This window comes from Manis javanica, chromosome X (assembly GCF_040802235.1).
Source record: "Manis javanica isolate MJ-LG chromosome X, MJ_LKY, whole genome shotgun sequence".
NCBI classification, from domain to species: domain Eukaryota; kingdom Metazoa; phylum Chordata; class Mammalia; order Pholidota; family Manidae; genus Manis; species Manis javanica.
Window position 1 is genome coordinate 52,606,717 of NC_133174.1, and position 21,577 is coordinate 52,628,293.

At 41.2% G+C, this 21,577-nt stretch overlaps 1 protein-coding gene across 1 annotated transcript in view; it reads left to right on the plus strand.

Moving 5' to 3' along the window:
• The window catches only part of ZC3H12B (zinc finger CCCH-type containing 12B), a 252,665-nt gene that overhangs the window by 86,058 nt on the left and 145,030 nt on the right, over nt 1-21,577 (plus strand). Inside the window, exon 3 of the mRNA XM_037017076.2 lies at nt 505-671. The gene's annotated coding sequence lies outside the window, so the exon portion shown is untranslated. The remainder of the gene's footprint in view (nt 1-504; nt 672-21,577) is intronic.

Sequence of the window (21,577 nt, forward strand, 5' to 3'; positions counted from 1 at the left end):
CTATTTATTCTAAATTGTGACCTTTTAGTACTTATGATCTTGTTTTGCATAGAAGATCAAGAGGAAATAGTAATACCTAATCTGTAAATTGTACATAGAATATTTATGGAAACAGTTTGAATCTTAATGAAAAGTTTAGACAAAGTAGTTCTTAAATTCGCTGTCCATCTGTCTTTCTTTTTTTAAACTGTGTGTCCATGAATGCATAATGCAGCTATTATTCTTTAGACCGAGTCTTATCCACATCCATGAGTTGTGTTCTCTCATGCCTGTGGAAGATTCTGAGTATCAGCATACATGTAAGAGACTAAAAGAATCCTTTGCATCAGATTAGCACAATTATTGAAAAGAAGTGTCAACCTTTGAAATCCAAATCTCTTGCTCTCCTGACTACAGTACTGAACTTTAAATGGGTAAAACACGTTTCAGAGGATGGTTTATTGAGTTCGCACTGTAGGTTTGCTTTCTGCTCATGCAACTCTATTGAAATCTTCCTTTCTCAAGGGTTTGGACTCTTTTTGACATTTCTGAATCAACAACAGAGGATAACAGCTATGATGTGATGTATAAGCCACACAAATAAATACAAATGTGGACTGTAGGCCTCCAAAGAAGAAATGAACTTGCTGAGGATCTGTGCCAGACACTGGAAATGTCTGAGATGTTAAGAGGTATGTACATTGGTGGTGGTTGTTGAGGGGGTCGGTGTTGGTAAGAGTAGAATGTTATGAGATTATCATGATCTGTATAATATGGAAAACAAGCTATTTTTATAAGAAAGTTAAGTTTCTTTCAGAAAGTTGAACTATCAAAGCAGTAGTGATAATCTGAAGGACACCACTAATAACATTATCTTTTTACGTTGAAAAAAATGTAGGCTTTTGTAACAGGAAATCAGCCTAGGAGCCAGTGAAAGGAAAAGAGTTGTCATTTATTTAGTTTTACTAATCAAATACCAGGAGCTTTACATGTGTCATCCCATTTAATCCTCATAGCAATCATATGATCTATGTATTATTATGTCCATTTTACACATATAAAACAATCTTGAACAGGTTAATTGACTTGCATAAGGTCATATAGCTATTAAGTTCAGGGTTGTGTTTTAGATGCAGTTCTCTCAACTTCTAACAGAAGACTAAACATGTAAGAGAAAACTGTGAGTTTATCATTTCTCTTATGAAGAATTGTACCTTCCCTTCATTTTAGTTCTCTGAGGAAAGTTTTTCACATGCTACATCCAGAAAATGCTTTAGCAACCTCAATATATGCAACTGAAGAAAAATCAGCAGTAGAGAATAAAGCAATCATTCTCAGCAATGAAAATAGCTGTGGTTCTGACTTTTCTTCTGTTTCCTTCTTATGAAATTTTTTATATGTTATGTAAATGGAGATCAAATTTTCCAGAGCAGGTATATCATCTGCTATGTGGAAATGAAGCCTTCCATTTTGAGATGTTTAATTTATTTAGCTAAAATGCAAATGCAGAGTTCATGCTCACTGATTCTAGATTTATGTTACATACTTTGGACATATGATCAACATAAAGAATTTAAGCCTCTTCTATTTTATATATATATATATATGCGTATATATATATATACGCATATATATATATATTTTTTGAGAGGGCATCTCTCATATTTATTGATCAAATGGTTGTTAAGAACAATAAAATTCTGCATAGGGGATTCAATGCACAATCATTAATTAACCCCAAGCCTAATTCTCAACAGTTTCCAATCTTCTGAAGCATAACGAACAAGTTCTTACATGGTGAACAAATTCTTACATAGTGAATAAGTTCTCACATGGTGAACAGTGCAAGGGCAGTCATCACAGAAACCTTCGGTTTTGATCACGCATTATGAACTATAAACAATCAGGTCAAATATGAATATTCATTTGATTTTTATACTTGATTTATATGTGAATAACACATTTCTCCTTTATTATTATTATTATTATTATTATTATTATTATTAATAAAATGCTGAAGTGGTAGGTAGATGCAAGATAAAGGTAGAAAACGTAGTTTAGTGCTTTAAGAGGGCAAATGTAGATAATCAGGTGTGTACCTATAGACTAAGTATTAATCCAAGCTAGACAAGGGCAGCAAAACATCCACGGATGCAGAAGATTTCTCTCAAAACAGGGGGATGAGGTTCTAAGCCTCACCTCTATTGATCCCCAATTTCTCACCTGATGGCCCCCCTGTGACTGTGCCTGTCTTAGGTTGTTCCTCCCTTGAGGAATCTTACCCGTCTCTGGCTAGCCAGTCATCTTGCAGGGCCATACAGGGAAATGTAAAGTTGGTAAGTGAGAGAGAAGCAATATTCCTTGAAAAGGTTAGCTTTTTACTTTGCAGATTTATGCCCTGTGGCTTTTATGCACAGCGTTTGTCTTGAGGTATCTTTACCACTTGGAAGAATTATGATACATGTAATTTCGATATGAGGCACGAATTCTACTTAAGCGTTGTAATTAGGAAGGAAGAAGAAAAGCTATAGAAGTAGCAGACGGAAGAAAACATGGGAAGATTGATTATTTCTTTGACATATCTTCTTGTAGAGTAACATAAGCATGTATGGTTTTAAACTACTAATTAAATTGTGTGTACACATTAACATAATAGGAATACAGCTACATAACCAAAGCAGACCTACAATTACCAGCCATATCCAGTGAAACCAAGAAAACCAGTTAGGCACCCTAGGCATTTGTGAAAACTTATCAATGATATGATGGATATTGTCTAACTGAATTTGAATAGTTTGAGAAAAATCGGACAAATTAAAACAACCCATTCCTGGGAACTGTTCACATCCCATATGTTCTTTCAACAGTAGATAGTCTATAGTTGCACGATTTTGGAGCACTGCAACTTGCACTTCTCCTAATTCTTGGTTGAGTTCTGACAGTATACATCCAGTCAAATTTGTTGTTTTACTGTATGAACAGGCCAGCTTAGATATCTCCTTCTTCATTCCAATGGCAAGTCCAGGAACCGGTGGGATGAATGCAGCTACGACTGCAACAGTGCCAGGATCTTTGTTGAAGTTTTTTGATGTTCATCGTCTGGAATGACTCTTTCAGAGAATGTTGATGTTGGAAGTTCTTCTTCATATCGTATCTTAGTTCATTTTCTGGGTAGCCAAATTAGGCTTTGAACCTCTGTATAAACACAAACAAAACCTTTGCCCACACTTTGATACGCCCTTTATAACATTGTGAAGAACTTATTGGAGATCACCACACAGGAACTGCTTTTTGTTTTTTTTAAAAGAAAGGAATACTATAAGAAAAATGTATTTCCATAGCTGATCATCTGACACCCTTTAAATGATCAACACTAAGGATATTTAAAGCATGCATTAATCATTCATTTACAGTTAGTTTTATCCTATCATGGAATAATCCCCCTTTTCTTTTTTTTGTTATTATTAATCTGCAATTACATGAAGAATATTATGTTTACTAGGCTCTCCCCTATACCAGGTCCCCCCCACAAACCCCTTTACAGTCACTGTCCATAAGCATAGCAAAATATTGTAGAATCACTACTTGTCTTCTCTGTGTTGTACAGCCCTCCCCTTTCTCCCACCCCCCATTATGCATGCTAATCATAATACCCCCTTTTTCTTCTGCCCCCCCTTATCCCACCCTACCCATGCATCCTCCCCAGTCCTTTTCCCTTTGGTACCTGTTAGTCCATTCTTGGGTTCTGTGATTCTGCTGCTGTTTTGTTCCTTCAGTTTTTCCTTTGTTCTTATACTCCACAGATGAGTGAAATCATTTGGTATTTCTCTTTCTCCGCTTGGCTTATTTCACTGAGCATAATAACCTCTAGCTCCATCCATGTTGTTGCAAAAGGTAGGATTGTTTTCTTCTTATGGCTGAGTAATATTCCATTGTGTATATGTACCACATCTTCTTTATCCATTCATCTACTGATGGACACTTAGGTTGCTTCCAATTCTTGGCTATTATAAATAGTGCTGCAATATACATAGGGGTGCATCTGTCTTTTTCAAACTTGAGTGCTGCATTCTTAGGGTAAATTCCTAGGAGTGGAATTCCTGGGTCAAATGGTAAATCTATTTTGTGCATTTATAGGAACCTCCATACTGCTTTCCACAATGCTTGAACTAATTTACATTCCCACCAGCAGTGTAGGAGGGTTCCCCTTTCTCCACAACCTCGCCAACATTTGTTGTTGTTTGTCTTTTGGATGGCAGCCATCCTTACTGGTGTGAGGTGATACCTCATTGTGGTTTTAATTTGCATTTCTCTGATAATTAGTGATGTGGAGCATTTTTTCATGTGTCTGTTCCCATCTGTATTTCTCTTTTGGAGAACTGTTCAGTTCCTCTGCCCATTTTTTAATTGGATTATTTGTTTTTTGTTTGTTGAGGTGGGTAAGCTCTTTATATGTTTTGGACGTCAAGCCTTTATTGGATCTGTCATTTACAAATATATTCTCCCATACTGTAGGGTACCTTTTTGTTCTATTGATGGTGTCTTTTGCTGTACAGAAGCTTTTCAGCCTAATATAGTCCCACTTGTTCGTTTTTGCTGTTGTTTTCCTTCCCCGTGGAGATATGTACAAGAAGAGTCACTCATGTTTATGTCTAAGAGGCTTTTGCCTATGTTTTTTTCTAAGAGTTTAATGCTTTCATGACTTATATTCAGGTCTTTGATCCATTTTGAATTTACTTTTGTGTATGTGGTTAAACAATGGTCCAGTTTCATTCTCCTACATGTAGCTGTCCAGTTTTGCCAGCACCATCTGTTGAAGAGACTGTCGTTTCGCCATTGTATGTCCATGGCTCCTTAATCAAATATTAATTGACCATATATGTTTGGGTTAATGTCTGGAGTCTATAATCTGCTCCACTGGTCTGTGGCTCTGTTCTTGTGCCAGTACCAAATTGTCTTGATTACTACGGCTTTGTAGTAGAGCTTGAAGTTGGGGAGTGAGATCCCCCCTACTTTATTCTTCTTTCTCAGGATTGCTTTGGTTATTCGGGGTCTTTGCTGTTTCCATATGAATTTTTGAATTTTTGAACTGTTTGTTCCAGTTCGTTGAAGAATGTTGCTGGTAATTTGATAGGGATTGCATCAAATCTGTATATTGCTTTGGGCAGGATGGCCATTTTGACAATGTTAATTCTTCCTAGCCACGAGCATGGGATGACTTTCCATTTGTTAGTGTGCCCTTTAATTTCTCTTAAGAGTGACTTGTAGGTTTCAAGGTATAGGTCTTTCACTTCTTTAGTTAGGTTTATTCCTAGGTATTTTATTCTTTTTGATGAAATTGTGAATGGAGTTGTTTTCCTGATTTCTCTTTCTATTGGATCATTGTTAATGTATAGGAAATGCACAGATTTCTGTGTGTTAATTTTGTATCCTGCAACTTTGCTGTATTCTGATATCAGTTCTAGTAGTTTTGGAGTGAAGTCTTTAGGGTTTTTTATGTACAATATCATGTCATCTGGAAATAGTGACAGTTTGACTTCTTCTTTACCAATCTGGATTCCTTGTATTACTTTGTTTTGTCTGATTGCTGTGGCTCCGACCTCCAGTACTTTGCTAAATAACAGTGGGGAGAGTGGGCATCCCTGTCTTGTTCCCGATCTCAGAGGAAAAGCTTTCAGCTTCTCACTGTTCAGTATAATGTTGGCTGTGGGTTTATCATATATGGCCTTTATTATGTTGAGATACTTGCCCTCTATACCCATTTTGCTGAGAGTTTTTATCATGAATGGATGTTGAATTTTGTCAAATCCTTTTTCAGCATCTATGGAGATGATCATGTGGTTTTTGTCCATCTTTTTGTTAATGTGGTGGATGATGTTGATGGATTTTCGAAGGTTGTACCATCTGTGCATCCCTTGGATGAATCCCACTTGGTCATGGTGTATGATCCTTTTGATATATTTTTGAATTCGGTCTGCTAATATTTTATTGAGTGTTTTTGCATCTATGTTCATCAGGAATATTGGTCTGTAGTTTTCTTTTTTGCTGGGGTCTTTGCCTGGTTTTGGTATTAGAGTGATGTTGGCTTCTGAGTTTGGGAGTATTCCCTCCTCTTCTATTTTTTGGAAAACTTTAAGGAGAATGGGTATTATGTCTTCTCTGTGTGTCTGATAAAATTCCGAGATAAATCCGTCCAGCCCGGGGGTGTTGTTCCTGGGTAGTTTTTTGATTACCACTTTAATTTATTTGCTGGTAATTGGTTTGCTTAGATTTTGTGTTTCTTCCTTCGTCAGTCTTGGAAGGTTGTATTTTTCTAGGAAGTTGTCCATTTCTTCTAGGCTTTCCAGCTTGTTGGCATATAGGTTTTCATAGTAGTCTTTAATAATTCTTTGTATTTCTGTTTAGTCTGTCGTGATTTTTCTGTTCTCATTTCTGATTCTGTTGATTTGTGTTGATTCTCTTTTTCTCTTAATAAGTTTGGCTAGAGGTTTATCTATTTTGTTTATTTTCTCGAAGAACCAGCTCTTGGTTTCATTGATTTTTGCTGTTGTTTTATTCTTCTCAATTTTATTTATTTGTTCTCTGATCTTTATTATGTCCCTCCTTCTGCTGACTTAAGGCCTCATTTGTTCTTCTTTTTCCAGTTTCGATAGTTGTAATGTTATTTGGGATTGTTATTCCTTCTTCAAGTGTGCCTGGATCACTATATACTTTCCTCTTAAGACTGATTTCGCTGCGTCCCACAGAAGTTGGGGCTTTGTGTTGTTGTTCTCATTTGTTTCCATATATTCCTTGATCTCTATTTTAATTTGTTCATTGATCCATTGATTATTTAGGAGTATGTTGTTAAGCCTCCATGTGTTTGTAAGCCTTTTTGTTTTCTTTGTAGAATTTATTTCTAGTTTTACACCTTTGTGGTCTGAAAAGTTGGTTGGTAGAATTTCAATCTTTTGGAAGTTACTGAGGCTCTTTTTGTGGGCTAGTATGTGGTCTATTCTGGAGAATGTTCCATGTGCACTTGAGAAGAATGTATATCCTCTTGATTTTGGATGTAGAGTTCTATAGATGTCTATTAGGTCCATCTGTTCTACTGTGTTGTTCAGTGCCTCCGTGTCCTTACTTATTTTCTGCCCAGTGGATCTATCCTTTGGGGTAAGTGGCGTTTTGAATTCTCCTAAAATGAATACATTGCAGTCTATTTCCCCCTTTAGTTCTGTTAATATTTGTTTCACATATGCTCCTGCTCCTGTGTTGGGTGCATATATATTTAGAATGGTTATATTCTCTTGTTGGACTGAGCCCTTTATCATTATGTAGTGTCCTTCTTTATCTCTTGTTACTTTTTTTTGAAGTTAATTTTGTCTGATATTAGTACTGCAACCCCTGCTTTCTTCTCGCTGTTGTTTGCCTGAAATATGTTTTTCCATCCCTTGACTTTTAGTCTGTGCATGTCTTTGGGTTTGATGTGAGTTTCTTGTAAGTAGCATATAGATGGGCCTTGCTTTTTTATCCATTCTATTACTCTGTGTCTTTTGATTGGTGCTTTACATCCATATACATTTAGGGTGACTATTGAAAGATATGTACTTATTGCCATTGCAGGCTTTAAATTCGTGGTTACCAAGGGTTCATGGTTAGCCTCTTTAGTATCTTAGTGCCTAACTTAGCTCGCTTATTGAGCTGTTTTATACACTGTCTGGAGATTATTTTCTTCTCTCCCTTCTTATTCCTCCTCCTCCATTCTTCATATGTTGTGTGTTTTGTTCTGTGCTCTTTTTAGGAGTGCTCCCATCTAGAGCAGTCCCTGTAGGATGCCCTGTAGAGGTGGTTTGTGGGAGGCAAATTCCCTCAACTTTTGCTTGTCTGGGAATTGTTTAATCCCTCCATCATATTTAAATGATAGTCATGCTGGATACAGTATCCTTGGTTCAAGCCCTTCTGTTTCATTGCATTAAATATATCATGCCATACTCTTCTGGCCTGTAAGGTTTCTGTTGAGAAGTCTGATGATAGCCTGATGGTTTTTCCTTTGTATGTGACCTTTTCTCTCTCTCTGGCTGCCTTTAATACTCTGTCCTTGTCTTTGATCTTTGCCATTTTAATTATTATGTGTCTAGGTGTTGTCCTCCTTGGGTCCTTTTCGTTGGGAGTTCTCTGTATTTCTGTGGTCTGTTCCATTATTTCCTCCCCCAGTTTGGGGAAGTTTTCAGCAATTATTTCTTCAAAGACACTTTTTATCCCTTTTTCTCTCTCTTCTTCTTCTTGTACCCCTATAATATGGATATTGTTCCTTTTAGATTGGTCACACTGTTCTCTTATTATTGTTTTATTCCTGGAGATCCTTTTATCTCTCTCTGTGTCAGCCTCTATGCATTCCTGTTCTCTGGTTTCTATTCCATCAATGGCTTCTTGCATCTTATCCATTCTGCTTATAAATCCTTCCAGAGTTTGTTTCACTTCTGTAATCTCCTTCCTGGCATCTGTGTTCTCTCTCCGGACTTCATCCCTTAGCTCTTGCTTATTTCTCTGCATCTCTGTCAACATGTTTATGATTTTTATTTTGAATTCTTTTTCAGGAAGACTGGTTAGGTCTGTCTCCTTCTCTGGTGTTGTCTCTGTGATCATGGTTTGCCTGTAATTTTGCCTTTTCATGGTGATAGAAATAGTTTGCAGAGCTGGGATGAGTGAAGGCTGGAAGAGCTTTCCTTCTTGTTGGTTTGTGGCCTTCCTCTCCTTGGAGAACAGCGACCTCTAGTGGCTTGTGCTGGGAAACTGAGCACAGACAGTGCTTCTGATTCCTTCCCGGCTGCTATGGAGTTTATCTCTGCTGTTGCTGTGGGCTTAGCCTGCCTTGGGCTGGTGCTCCAAAACGGTTGAGCCGCATTGAAGGGGGAGCAGCCGGGAGGCTATTTATCTCCATGAGGAGCCTCTGTGCTCCCTGCTGCCCAAGGGGCTAGAGTGTGCAGAGATCCCCATATTCCCTGCCTCTGGACTAAGTGTCCCGGGATGCTTCGGTCCAGTTTTGGGGTACCTGTTCTTTTAAGACTTCCAAAAACCACTCGCCAAAAAAGAAAAGCCGCTCGCTTTTCTTTGTCTTAGTGCGCCGGCCTCAGGGACCCACTCACCGGTCTTGCTGCCCTGTTTCCCTAGTATCCAGGACCCCACGCATGCACTGTGTCTGCGCTCTGCTGCGGATGTCTGGGGCTAGGTGTTCAGCAGTCCTGGGCTCCCTCTCCCTCCCTGCTCCTACTCCTCTCCTCCCACTGGGAGCTGGTGGGTGGGGCACTCAGTTCCTGCCAGGCCAGGGCTTGTATGTTACCCCCTTCGTGAGGTGCTGGGTTCTCGCAGATGTGGATGTTGTCTGGATGTTGTCCTGTGTCCTCTGGTCTCTATTCTAGGAAGAGTTGTCTTTGTTATATTTTCATAAATATATGTGGTTTTGGGAGGAGATTTCTGCTGCTCTACTCACGTTGCCATCTTGGCTCCACCCCTCAAGCCTCTTCTATTTTTATAATTTAGATATGTTTAGGTAGTTTTAAAGAGATGTGAAAAGATTAGTCTATTAAGTTACAGCTTCTAGAACTTCTTTTACATGGCATTTATTAACTTTTAATTACATATTTTAAACTGTTTTACAGAATTCATTAAGTATGCCAGAATTATAGGCACCTGTGGTATAGTGAGTAGATCCCTTGATTTGAAGTCAGGGAATCAGAATTGAAATCTCAGTTCTGCCTTTTATTTACTATGTAAATTTGGATAATTCATTTGATATCTTTGAGCCTCAGTTTTCTCATCTATAATATTGGGATAATAACCCCTACCTCATATAATCATGAGAATAACTTGAGATAATAAATAAGAATGAACTTTGGAGACAATAAGACTCAATGGCAATGTGAAGAAAAGGTAATCAAATGAACACTAAAGGAACACTTACTGCTGTGGTAGCTGGTAATTGATTTTTTTATTTGATGCTTCCATCAAGACAAAGGCCTTCATATCTGTTAAGTGGGAGGCCTATATTTCACATTCTGGCTAAGAGGTGCCTCTGATTAACAAGGTGTGGTTATTTGATTGTCAGGTCCATCTATATAGCCATCCCTCTCAGTGTGCATGTCCTTTCCTATGATGAGGCACATTTTGGGCAGTTCCTAGTTTTGTTTGATTGTACCCATACTGGGATCAGGTTGGGACCAATTTAGCCTGGTTCTGATAGGCAAGGAAGTTATATCTTCCTATAAAGCATTTGTTGTCTTCAAGTGGGACCCCCTGAGTGGTCTTTTTCCTTGAAACTTATCTTCCCCTTCCCCAGCTGTTCATGTCTATCTTTCTACCTAACATTCCCCCCTCAAACAGTTGGGACCCAATTCTTTGGGGTTTGGGCAACAAATGCTCTGGCTGCTTCCTGCTGATGGAGGTGGTGTACCCAGACTGGTTCCCAGGGATTGCCCTCTGTCAATCAGGGTTTGAAGGTTATGACTGGTTGGTTAAGTACTGTCCGGCCCAGGGTCTGGGACACCATGCCCAGACGAAGGTTCTGGTTGATCCAGTGGTCCCATATAGATAGAGGGTAAGGATATCTGAACTGGCTGACAGCCATCTTGAATCATCATTTGTAGATGTAGAGCCTGAAACTTGGAAGAGAGAAATCAAATAAAGAGATTAGGTAAAGGAGGTCTAGTGGTAAAGGGTACAACTAGTAAAACTAAGGGAAATACCAGGGTAGAAGGAGGGATATTAACCATGATTTCCAGCTTGAGGCTGCCATGCCGATAGTTTGAATCTTGTCTGTGGAGTCTAGGATCTGCCAGACATCTTCTTGTACTTGGCCTGACTGATTGATATAGAAGTAGCATTCCTCCCCATAGGTACAAGCAGGATCCTCCCTTGCTTACAGTGAGGAGGTCTAATGCTATGCTGTTTGGAAGAGCCACCCCAGCAAGTGAGTCTCATTGGCTCTGAAGCCCTGTCAAGGCAGCAACTGTTTGGTGGAAATTCTCAGCTATTTCCTGGGATAATTGGGATTGAATGCCTAGGGAGGAATCTCCAGTGGCTGCTCCTGCAGTTCCCACTACTGAGAGGCCCACTGCCAGTTGGAGAAGGTGTCACACCCATTTGCTCAACTTTGGTGATACACCTTATAAGGCAAGGACATACTGGCCATAGCCAAGGACATATTGTTTTTTACTATAAAAACCAAAGAGCACCATCCAGTCCATCTGGAAGGGAGCTTAAAATAAGCTCAATGTCCACACACCCAGTATAGTCCCAAAGAGGGAACAGTTGGGCAGTGAATGAGGTAATGAACAGCAGAGTTATGGTACAGTCCCTCCCCATCCATTTGGAAATTTATGCCCTTGAAGTTGAGTAGTCTGGACAGCTAAATTGGCTGCTATAAAGGGAAAAACAGTCGAATCACGGGGTGTGGTTTGATTAGGTTGACCCACGTGTCTGGGAAAGAGGATGCCTTGGGTTGGGTTCCAGAGTAGTTGGTGGCCTTCTTGTGTGAATGAGATGGAACATGACTGTTTTAAGAGTGGACTCATAAATGTGTGGGTTGTGGGCCACCCTTGACAAAAATAAGTCTGTTTGGAGGGAATTGGAAAGAGGGGTTTGACAGGAGTTCCTAGAGAACTGAGTAATAAATTGGTCACTGCAGTAGTGTGGCCATTCATTGAAGCAATTCCCACAGAGGTTTTAAGGGAAACCTGGACTTGGACATGGAAAGTGGAGTTACACTGCCAAGGTTGGAGAAGCCCAACATTGGGCCCAGAGGAAAGGTTGCTAATAATGCAAAAGGGGTAGACAACCTTCTGGCTATTTGTTAGATTGGAAAATAGGGGTCCTTCAGGAGTAGAAGTGAAACCATTCCAGCAGAGTGGGTAAGTTTCCAGGGATCTGATGAGGTAATCTTGGTTAATGGTTGTTATGGCTAAGAATCCCCATCCAGGCTTACTGGGTGAGTTTTCACATCTAGCAGGCCTAGAGTGCTGGCCAATATAACTGCTGGCACTGGAATGACAAAACTCCATCCCTCGGTGGTAACACATAGCCATAAGTATCTGGTGAGGTTAGGGAGTTCAACCTTCTGGTTTACTAGATCAAGGGCTGAGTTTTTTATGGGAAAGCCATAGTTACGTGAGTGGTCAGTTGTGGACTTGGTACTGGCTGAGGCCAAAAACAGAACTAATGGCACCCAAGATAATAACATTACTTATCTGAGACTTCTGCTGTGGTCCTTTTGTAAAAGAATCTTAGATCTTCTACTGGTTCACAAGCATAAGCTGGTTGTGTTGTCTCAAGCCCATGCATGGTCCAGGGCTTGACCCATGAGTGGTGAATCCAGCTAGTGATCCCAGGTACCTTAATGGTGATAGAAGAAGATGAGTACTAGATAAGGTCCCTTCCAGGTTGTTTGTAATTGGGAGGCTGGAGAGCCCTCCTTCCATAATTTGATTAGGACCTGGGTTCCTAGTGGATATAAGGGGTCATTTGGGTTTACTGGCAGTCTATGACAACCCATATTCTCTTAGGACCTGCTGGAATTGACTTAATTAACTTGCATATAAATGTAAAGCTAAGGCCTCTGAATCAAGGATAATCTCTGATTGAATGAAGGGACTCCCTCACAATTGCCTCAAATGGGCTGAATTCCAAGGATGCCTTGGGTGCTACCCTCATTTTTATGAGGGCAATTGGGAGTGCCTCTGCCCACTGAAGGGCAGTCTCCTGGGTGATTTTTCTTATGGCTTATTTTAAGAATCAGTTGTCCAGTTCCACCTTCCCAGGGGATTGGGGTCACCAGGAGCAATGTAAGCAGTATTTAATCCCTGGAGCCTTAAACACATTCTGAACAATGGAAGCTGTGAATGCAGGGCCATTGTCACTCTGAATGAAGAGTGGAGGCCCAAACCTGGGAATAATTTCATGCAACAGCTTTCTGGCTACCTCAGTGAACTTCTCTTTCTGAGTTGGGAAGGCCTCTATCCATCTTGTGAAGGTGTCTACAAACAGCAGTAGAAACTTAGACTGTGTGGTGGAAGGCATTTGTGTAAAATCTAGTTGCCAGTCCTCCCCTGGTATGTCCCTGCTCATTTATGTGGCCTGAACCAGGGAGGACTTTCATGCCCCTTGAGAGTTATTGAAAGTACAGGTAGGGCAGGCTTTGGACACCTGTTCAGTGACCTTAGACAAGTCCTTCCCTGAGAACACCTTGGATGTTAGAGTGACAAGGACATTTCTCCCTAGATTGGTATAGCATCATGTAAGGATGTTAAGACTTTCCATTAGAAGTTTTGGGGTAGAAAAAGAACCTTTCCTTTTTTGGAGCCATCCTGAAGGCAGGGGCTCAAACCCTTTTGCTGTGCCTAGGTCCTTTCCTCTGGTATGTAGATAGGTGTGGGAAGGGCTTCAGATCTGGTACCACAGTGTCCAGAAGAGGTTCCTATAAGACTTCCTCTCTGGCTGTTTCATCAGCCATCTGGTTCCCTTTGGCCACTATAATATATACATTTTGGTGGCCTTTACAGTATACAGTAGCCACTAATTTGGGCACCAAGGCTGCCTCCAAGAGACATTTGATCTGGTCAGCATATTTGATCTGAGAGTCTCAGGAAATTAGAAATCACTTCCCCCATACAGCTGCATGTGCATGGAGGACAAGAAAAGTGTACTTGGAGTCTGTGTAAGTGGTTGTTATTCTCTCAGCTAGTCCAACGGCTCATGTCAGGGCAACAAATTCAGCCAATTGGGCAGAAGTGCTAGGGGGTGAGGACCACAGCATATCAAGCTACTTGCCTCCCATTTGACATAAAGCTACTCCCATCAATGAATCAGATTTCATCAGGACTGTTCAAGGGCTGGTCAGTCAGATCAGGGTGGGGACTAGTGGATAAGGAGAATGTTTCTTCACAATAATGGAGTAAGAGAGTATTATCAGAAGGGGGCAGCAGGGTAGCAGGGTTTAAAGAACATTACAGGTGGAGACTATAATCTCTGGGTTTTCTAAGTGGAATATTTGACTGTCAGACAACTAAATATAGCTTTTGTTCTGTAATAGGGGAGCCACCTGATGGTTGGTGAAAACCTGAAGGGGAGACCCCAAGGTGAACTCCACAAGCAGCTAGAAGTCTCAAGCATTCTGGCCATCCTTGGGATACTGAACCAAGTCTCTTGAATAGGTATCCCAGGGACCTCGTACTGGACCTAGTGTCTGGGATATTACTCCCAGGGCCATGCCTTCCCTTTCATGCACATATAAGTGAAAAGGTTTGGAAGGATCAGGCAGTCCCAAAGCAGGTGTCTGAAGCAGGAGATCTTTTAACTGCTGCATTGAGTTTTGCTGTTCAGGCACCCATAAAAAGCATTCCCAATCATATTTTCCTTTTAAGCAGTCATATAAGGACTTGGCTATTAAGCCATAAGTTGACATCCAAATTTGTCAGTATCTTGTAAGCCCCAGGAAAGTCCTTAGCTGTTTATGGGTGGTTGGCTCAGGTAGCTTGATAATGCCCTAGACCTAATCAGAGGAAAGTCTCCGCTTGCCAGGTGACAATGGGATCCTTAAGTAATAGACATTTTGTTTTGTTAATTGAGCTTTAGATCAGAATGCTTTTTACCCATGCTCTGCCAAAACAATTTAGGGCCTGGATGGCATTCTCTTAGGCCTTAGCTTGGGTGAGTGGGCAGATAAGATCATCTACGTATTGGAGGATGGTGCCCCCCTAAAGCTGTAAGTCTTATAAATCCTGAGATAAGACTTGTCCAAATAGGAGAGGGCTGTCTTGAAAGTCCTGTGGCAACAGGTAAATTTTAGGTGGAAAGCACATGGATTATCCTATTCAAAGGCAAAAAGATATTGTGAGTGGGGACTTAGTGGTATACAGAAAAAGGCCTTCCTTATGATCTAAGGTGCTGAAGACCTTATGATCATGAGGTCTCTGGAGGGATGGTTCCCAGAAAAGTATAGGGGTTTGGAACCACCAGATGAAGGGGAATTACTGCTTCATTTATTATCCTTAAGTCTATGTACCAGATGGTAAGAGCTGTCTCATTTTCTTATAGGCAGAATTGGGGTGTTTCAGGGAGAGTTAGTGGGTTTTAAGAGTCAATGTTGGATAAACTTGGATATTAAAGGCTGAAGTCCCTTTTGGACCTCAGGCCTGATGGGCTATTGTTTTCAGTTCGGGAACTTAGTAGGATCCTTTAGTCCAACTATCACAGAGGAAGCCTTAATGGCTATCTCAGAGATGTCTTGGTGCCAGACATCAGGGTTGATAAAATTTTCCTAAGGTGCTGGTTTCTCTCCTGAGTTTTCTTTATCAGCCAGTACAAGCATTTGTAGGTGAGTCCAGTGGGAGGACAATTCTTCCAGAGTGACTCAAGTTCCCAGTTTTTGTAGAATATCCTGGCCAAGCAATGGGATGGGACATGCAGGAATTAACAGGAAGCTGTAGGAAAAGGTATGACCCTCCCACAGACAACACAAAAGGGGAGTAAATGGCAGGGTAGTAGGCTTACTGGTAAGCCCCAAGATAGTACAGGTCCTTGAGGTGAGGGTCTAGAGAAGGAAGTCACAACAGAGTAGGTGACCCCAGTATCCAAAAAGAAAGTTACTGTCCTATCTGTAACATCCATTGATACCCTTGGCTCCAGTACAGAGATAGTGATCAGTGGTGGGGCCAACTGGATGGCACTGCATCAGTCCTTGTTGAGCAGTTGTAGGCCTGGGACTGCCTCGGACCCCTGAACCCTTCAGTTTGAGAGACAGAGGGTAGCCTAGTGCCCTGACTTTCCACATTTTTGGCAGTCAGTGACAGGCAGCCTGTGTATTCAGGGACATTCTTTGGCACAATGTCCTGACTGGTGGCAGATATAGCACATTGTGGAGACATCTTTGGGTGTGGTTGGGGTACCAATGAAATGTCTTTGGCCTTGTAGATCCACCATTATCTAGGCATGTCTAGCTTCTCTTTCCTGTTCATTCTCCTGTTGCCTCACCTTCTTCATCCTTTCTTTCTCCTGAGCCCAGGCCTCCATAACCTGCTCTCAGTTATAAAACACTGAACTTGCTGCAGAAAGCATGTCATCTATCATGGCCTCTGAATCTGAGCTACTATTTGGATTTTCCTTCTAATATCTGGTGCTGACTGGGTCAGATATCTGTCCTTCAGGATGACCATGCCCTCATATGAGTCCAGGTCCAGATTGGTATAAATAATGGGTCCTTCTTTAAGCCTTTCAAGAAAGGCAGCTATGTTCTCAGTGGGCTCTTGGGCCACAGCAGAGACGTTCATATAGCTGATGACCTATCTGTAGCCTTAAGCCCAGCCTTTTTGCAGAAGAATTTGAACCTTGATCTCCTCAGGATCTGGAGTTAAAGTGTTCCCATTGTCAGAAGATGCAACCCAGGGGGCTATTACAGGGAGTTGAGTATTTATTCCCCATCTAGAATGAATAGGTAGAAAGACTAGTGAGTACAAGAACCTGGTGTCCCAGGGTCATAATTGGTGGCCTAGCATATGTATAGTGCCAAACAGTGCTCTGGATGGATGTCTCTGCCAATTGCATTCATGACAGCCAGTGAAATGGTGCCTTTACACTGCCATTAATTGCCATGTATCTAGATCCAACCTAGGGTGAGGAGCCCTAGCACTCAATTAGGGTAAGGCTTGTGATCAAAGGTGAAGAGTCCAAGCAGCACCTCTTGGACATCCATGGGGTTTGGTCAGCAATTAACACAATCCGGCATACCCTACTCCTTGCAATCTGCTGGAGGAGCAGCATCCCTAAGGGGCAATGTTCCTGGCTCCGAGATTCCCTAGTGACCTCCCACACTAAGCAGTAGTATTGCATTGAGTGGATGGTATCTGTGATTATTTGTCCTTATTGGAAGGGGCAGGGGTGGAACCATTCCAATCATATGCAGATGAAATGGGAGAATAGGATTATTGGGGAGTAATCATCAAGGAAACTTTGCTCTCTATACCTGCTGGGTCTCCACTGGTCAAGGTTTTGGCAGTAGCTACAGGTACCAGGTAAAGGAAGAAAGAAGAGGAGAGAGGCATATCTCAGCTGAGCTCCTAGAGTCAGCAAAAGGCATAAATGGAAGGTTCTAGCTAGGCAAGCCTCACAGAGATCCAAGATCCTCACTGGGGCCAATAGGAAGAGGCGTAAGTCAATATATGAACCCAGGAGACCACCAAATTAGTTAGGAATAATCATCTCCAGTTGCCTAATGCACTAGGGCAGCCATGAGAAAAAAAAAACTTCTGCACTGGGGAAGGTTCTGGCCTGCTATGTTGCAGTCTGTTAGGCAGGAGAGATGGTTCATGATGGGATGTCAGAGTTAAGGTGGACCTGCAGATCTCATCAAGAATAAATGTCTCTGTTCACCTCTAAATGGAAAATAGGGCAAATACAATAATAGAAAGAACTCTGAGAGCAAAAGGGACAAAGGGTTATAGAATCAAAATGAGTGAGAAGGCTCTTAACTTCCATGGGGAGCCAATGGTAAGGAAGAGAGTAATAGGAGAAATCTCAGGCTGCTCTGGATGACATTCTGAGGACCCAAAAATGACCTTCCTGCTAGGGAGGGGTTCCCTGCAAGGGGACAACAAGCAGGTACTGCCTTTGGCTGTGTTGGGTGCACATCTTGTGGCCAAGGGGAACATGAGATGAGGGTCTCTGGGTGATTACCCCAGAACAAGTCAGAGGGAAGCCTGTCATGGGAGTCTTAAGATTGGCGGGTATCCTACTGATTTTTAACTGGCCGCCTGTGCCTGAGTGTTTGATAGTGACAGCTATGGTCTGATTAGCTGACTTGAACATAGGAGTAAGGGAAGAAAAGAAATGCAGCAAGTGGGAGAAATTTGAGAACACAGAAAAGGAAGTCTCTTGTATAGACATATTAAATATTACATGGGGATTTTCCATGGTGTTGGAAGTGGGTACTTTTTACAGTGTGCCTCTGTTTCACAGGCATTGTCTTGCAGTCAGTGGGGTGCCTAATGCAATTTTCCACAGTCTGTGACCAACTTATCCTGTCACAGGAGTCTTCCTTTGGTGAGCACCCTAATGGCATTTAAGTGATCAACCTATGCCCAGGGTGCAAATGATTTTTGGTTCATGAGAGAAAGAGAAGAAAGGGAAGGATTCCCAGAGAATAGGTAAGTAGTGAGTGCCTCCACCCAGGGCCAAGACACATGTGGCTTACCAGGAGCAGGGATCTGAGTCAAAAACCAAATATGTTATGGGCTGAATTTGTTCTCCTTGGTCTTTGTCCTGCAACAAATAATTGAAAAGCAGAGACATAATAGTGAGGGAGAGCAAAAGTTTTATTTGAATACACTCCAAGGGAGGATTGGGCCAGAGTCAAGGGAGACAAAAGGCCTCAATCTGTTAGGCAAGATATCTGTATACAATATTGCATTCTGGCTGGGATGTGCCTCTTTGATTGACAAGGTGGGGTCATTTTATTGACAGGATCATCTACATAGCCATCCCTCTCAGTGTACATGTCTTTTCCTTTGATGAGGTATATTTTTGGAAGTTCTTAGTTTTGTTCAATTGTGCCCACATTGGGATCAGTTTGGGACCAGTTTGTCCTGGTACTCATAGGTAAAGAAGTTATCTCCCTACAAAGGCTTTGTTGTTTTCAAGTGGGACTCCCTATCTGGGCAATTCTGGCAGTTTTTTCCTTAACTTTATCTTCTCCTTCATCTGGCTGCTCATGTCTATCTTTTTACCTAATAGAAAAGCACTGCATTGGAAGAGAACCAGAGTTCCAATCCCGGTTTTGCTACCGAATAATTGCATAACCTAAAGCAGGTCCCTTTCCCCTTTTGGCCTCAAGGTTCTCTATAGAGTGAAATGAGATGCAGTTGATTTATCTCCAGAGTCTATTCCAATGTCTATACTCTGTAATCCATTTTTAATAATAATAAAAATGTTTATATTATACAGATTTTAGAATGCCAATTTATACCTCAAAAAGAAAAAGAAAAAAACACACAAATTGTTTTTGCATTGTGTATAATGAAAATTCACTTGTTTTAATACTTTATGGGGGTATAGATAACATAATCCTTTGCATTTTCAAAGTATTTTAAGATCTATCATCTCATTTGAATCTTATAATACTGTCATTTCATCAACTATCCTCAGAAATTGAGAAACTGAGGCTCAAAGAATTTATAATAAATTATGAAATTGAGGACCAAAGGTTTGCACAAAGTGACAGCTAAAACATTATAGAGCCAGTAATCTAACTCTGGTCTGTCTTGAAACCCATTGCTTTTCCACAAGCTGCCTAGGTTATTTAATCCAGGCTTAGAATAATAGAATTTATCTAGAAAATGAATTTAGAAAGAAATAATTACTATTTTAATATATGTTAAAATTAAAGAATAAGGACTTAAGAAAATATTCCTTAAACAAATTCCTTCACATTTGAGACTGAAGCTGCTAACCACATTGAAAAAATTGCAGAAACAGTATAAATGCATTTTCCAGATTCCTATGGATTATGAAAGATTAAAGAAATAATATATGTTACACATTTAAAAATAATTGGAAGAAAATGGCTATTTAAATATAGCATTTGGAGCTATAATCCGTAGTCATGCAACAGAAAGGAAAGGATTGAATGATGGGGAGGCACTCAAGATGGCGGCATGTGTAGGGTGGCAGAAATCTCCTCCCAAAACCATATATATTTTTGAAAATACTGCAAATACAACTATTCCTAAAAGAGAGACCAGAAGATAAAGTACAACAGCCAAGCTACATCTACATCTGCGAGAACTCAGCATCTCACAAAAAGGGTAAAATACAAAGCCGTGACCTGGCAGGACCCGAGTACTTCCCTACCCCAGCTCACTGGCAGAAGGAAACGAATCAGAGTGGGGATGGAGTGGAAGCACAGGACTGCCAAATAACCAGCCCTAGTAATCTGCACTGGGAGCACAGACACACATTGCATGGTGTACTGGATATTACAGAAATGGAAAAGTAAAATCCGAGATGGAGACTGCAAGTGGGTCCTCACAGCCAGCTCCTCTGCGACAAAAGAAAAGCCGATGCTTTAGAAGTCTTAAAGGGACAATGGTATAACAGGTCGACAAAATTGGCCCAACACACTCAGCCCAGCAGGCTGGGAATCTTAAGGAACTTCAAGGGCCCTAGCCCTCTGGGGCAATGCAGCTCCAAAGACCCTCTCAGAGATAAGCAGCCTGCTGATCATTCTACCCTGCCGGTAAGCAAACCAGTTGACCCGCCACTGCAGCAGACCAGCCAAGGAACAGCCCCACCCACAGCAAACACAGAGAGTCTTCTCCCAGCACATAGATAACCAGACCAGGCCCAGAGGCTTCCGCCAGCATGCAGCTGCCAGACACAGGCAGAAGAAGCTAGCGTAAGTTCTGGAAGGCACAAAGGGGCACCGTTCTCCCAGGAGAACACACCTGGCATTTCTGCCAACCCCCATAGTGCCATAGGCTATCCCAAGGGACACCCCGCCCATGATAGCTCAGGAGATTAACCCAGATACTGCTCCAGGTATGTGGGTAACTGGCACAAGTATCAGAGAAGGGCACAGTGACCAGCAAGCAGGAAGGGACTTTGTTCTCCCAGCTGACACATGTGCCACATGCCTGCGATCGCTTCTATCACCATGAAAAGGCAGAAGGATCTGGTCCACTCAAAAATCACTCAAACAGCCCCAGAGAGAGGGCCTGGCAGGATAGATATAACTAATCTTCCTGAAAAAGAATTCAAAATAAAAATCACAACCATGATGATGGACCTGCAGAGAAATATGCAAGAGCTAAGGGATGAAATCTGGAGGGAGATAACAGAAATGAAACAATCTATAGAAGAATTTAAGAGCAGACTGGATGAGGTGCAAGAGACTCTTAATGGAAGAGAAATAAGAGGACAGGAATACAGAGAAGCTGCAGCAGGGAGAAATAAAAGGATCTCTAGGAATGAAAGAATATTAAGAGAACTGTGTGACCAAACCACGCAGAACAATATTCACATTATAGAGGTACCACAAGAAGAAGAGAGAAAAAGGGACAGAAAGTGTATTTGAAGGAATACTTGCTGAAAACTTCCACAAGCTAGGGAAGGAAATAGTCTCTCAGACCATGGAAGCCCACATATCTTCCAACACAAGGGAACCAAGGAGGACAAGACCAACACATATAACAAATAAAATGACAAAGATCAAAGACAAGGAGAGAGTATTAAAGGAAGCCAGAGAGAGGAAAAAGATCACCTACAAAGGAAAACTCATTAGGCTATCACTAGACTTCTCAACAGAAACCTTACAGTCCAGAAAAGAATGGCATGATATATTTAATGGAATGAAACAGGGGGGCCTTGAACCAAAAATACTATACCCAGCAAGATTATCATTTAAATTTGAAGGAGTGATTAAACAGTTTCCAGATAAGCAAAAGTTGCTGGAATTTGCCTACCACAAACCACCTCTATGGGGTATTTTTTTATTATTTTTTTATTAAGGTATGATTGATAAACACTCTTATGAAGGTTTCACATGAGAAAACAATGTGGTTACTACTACTTTTACCCA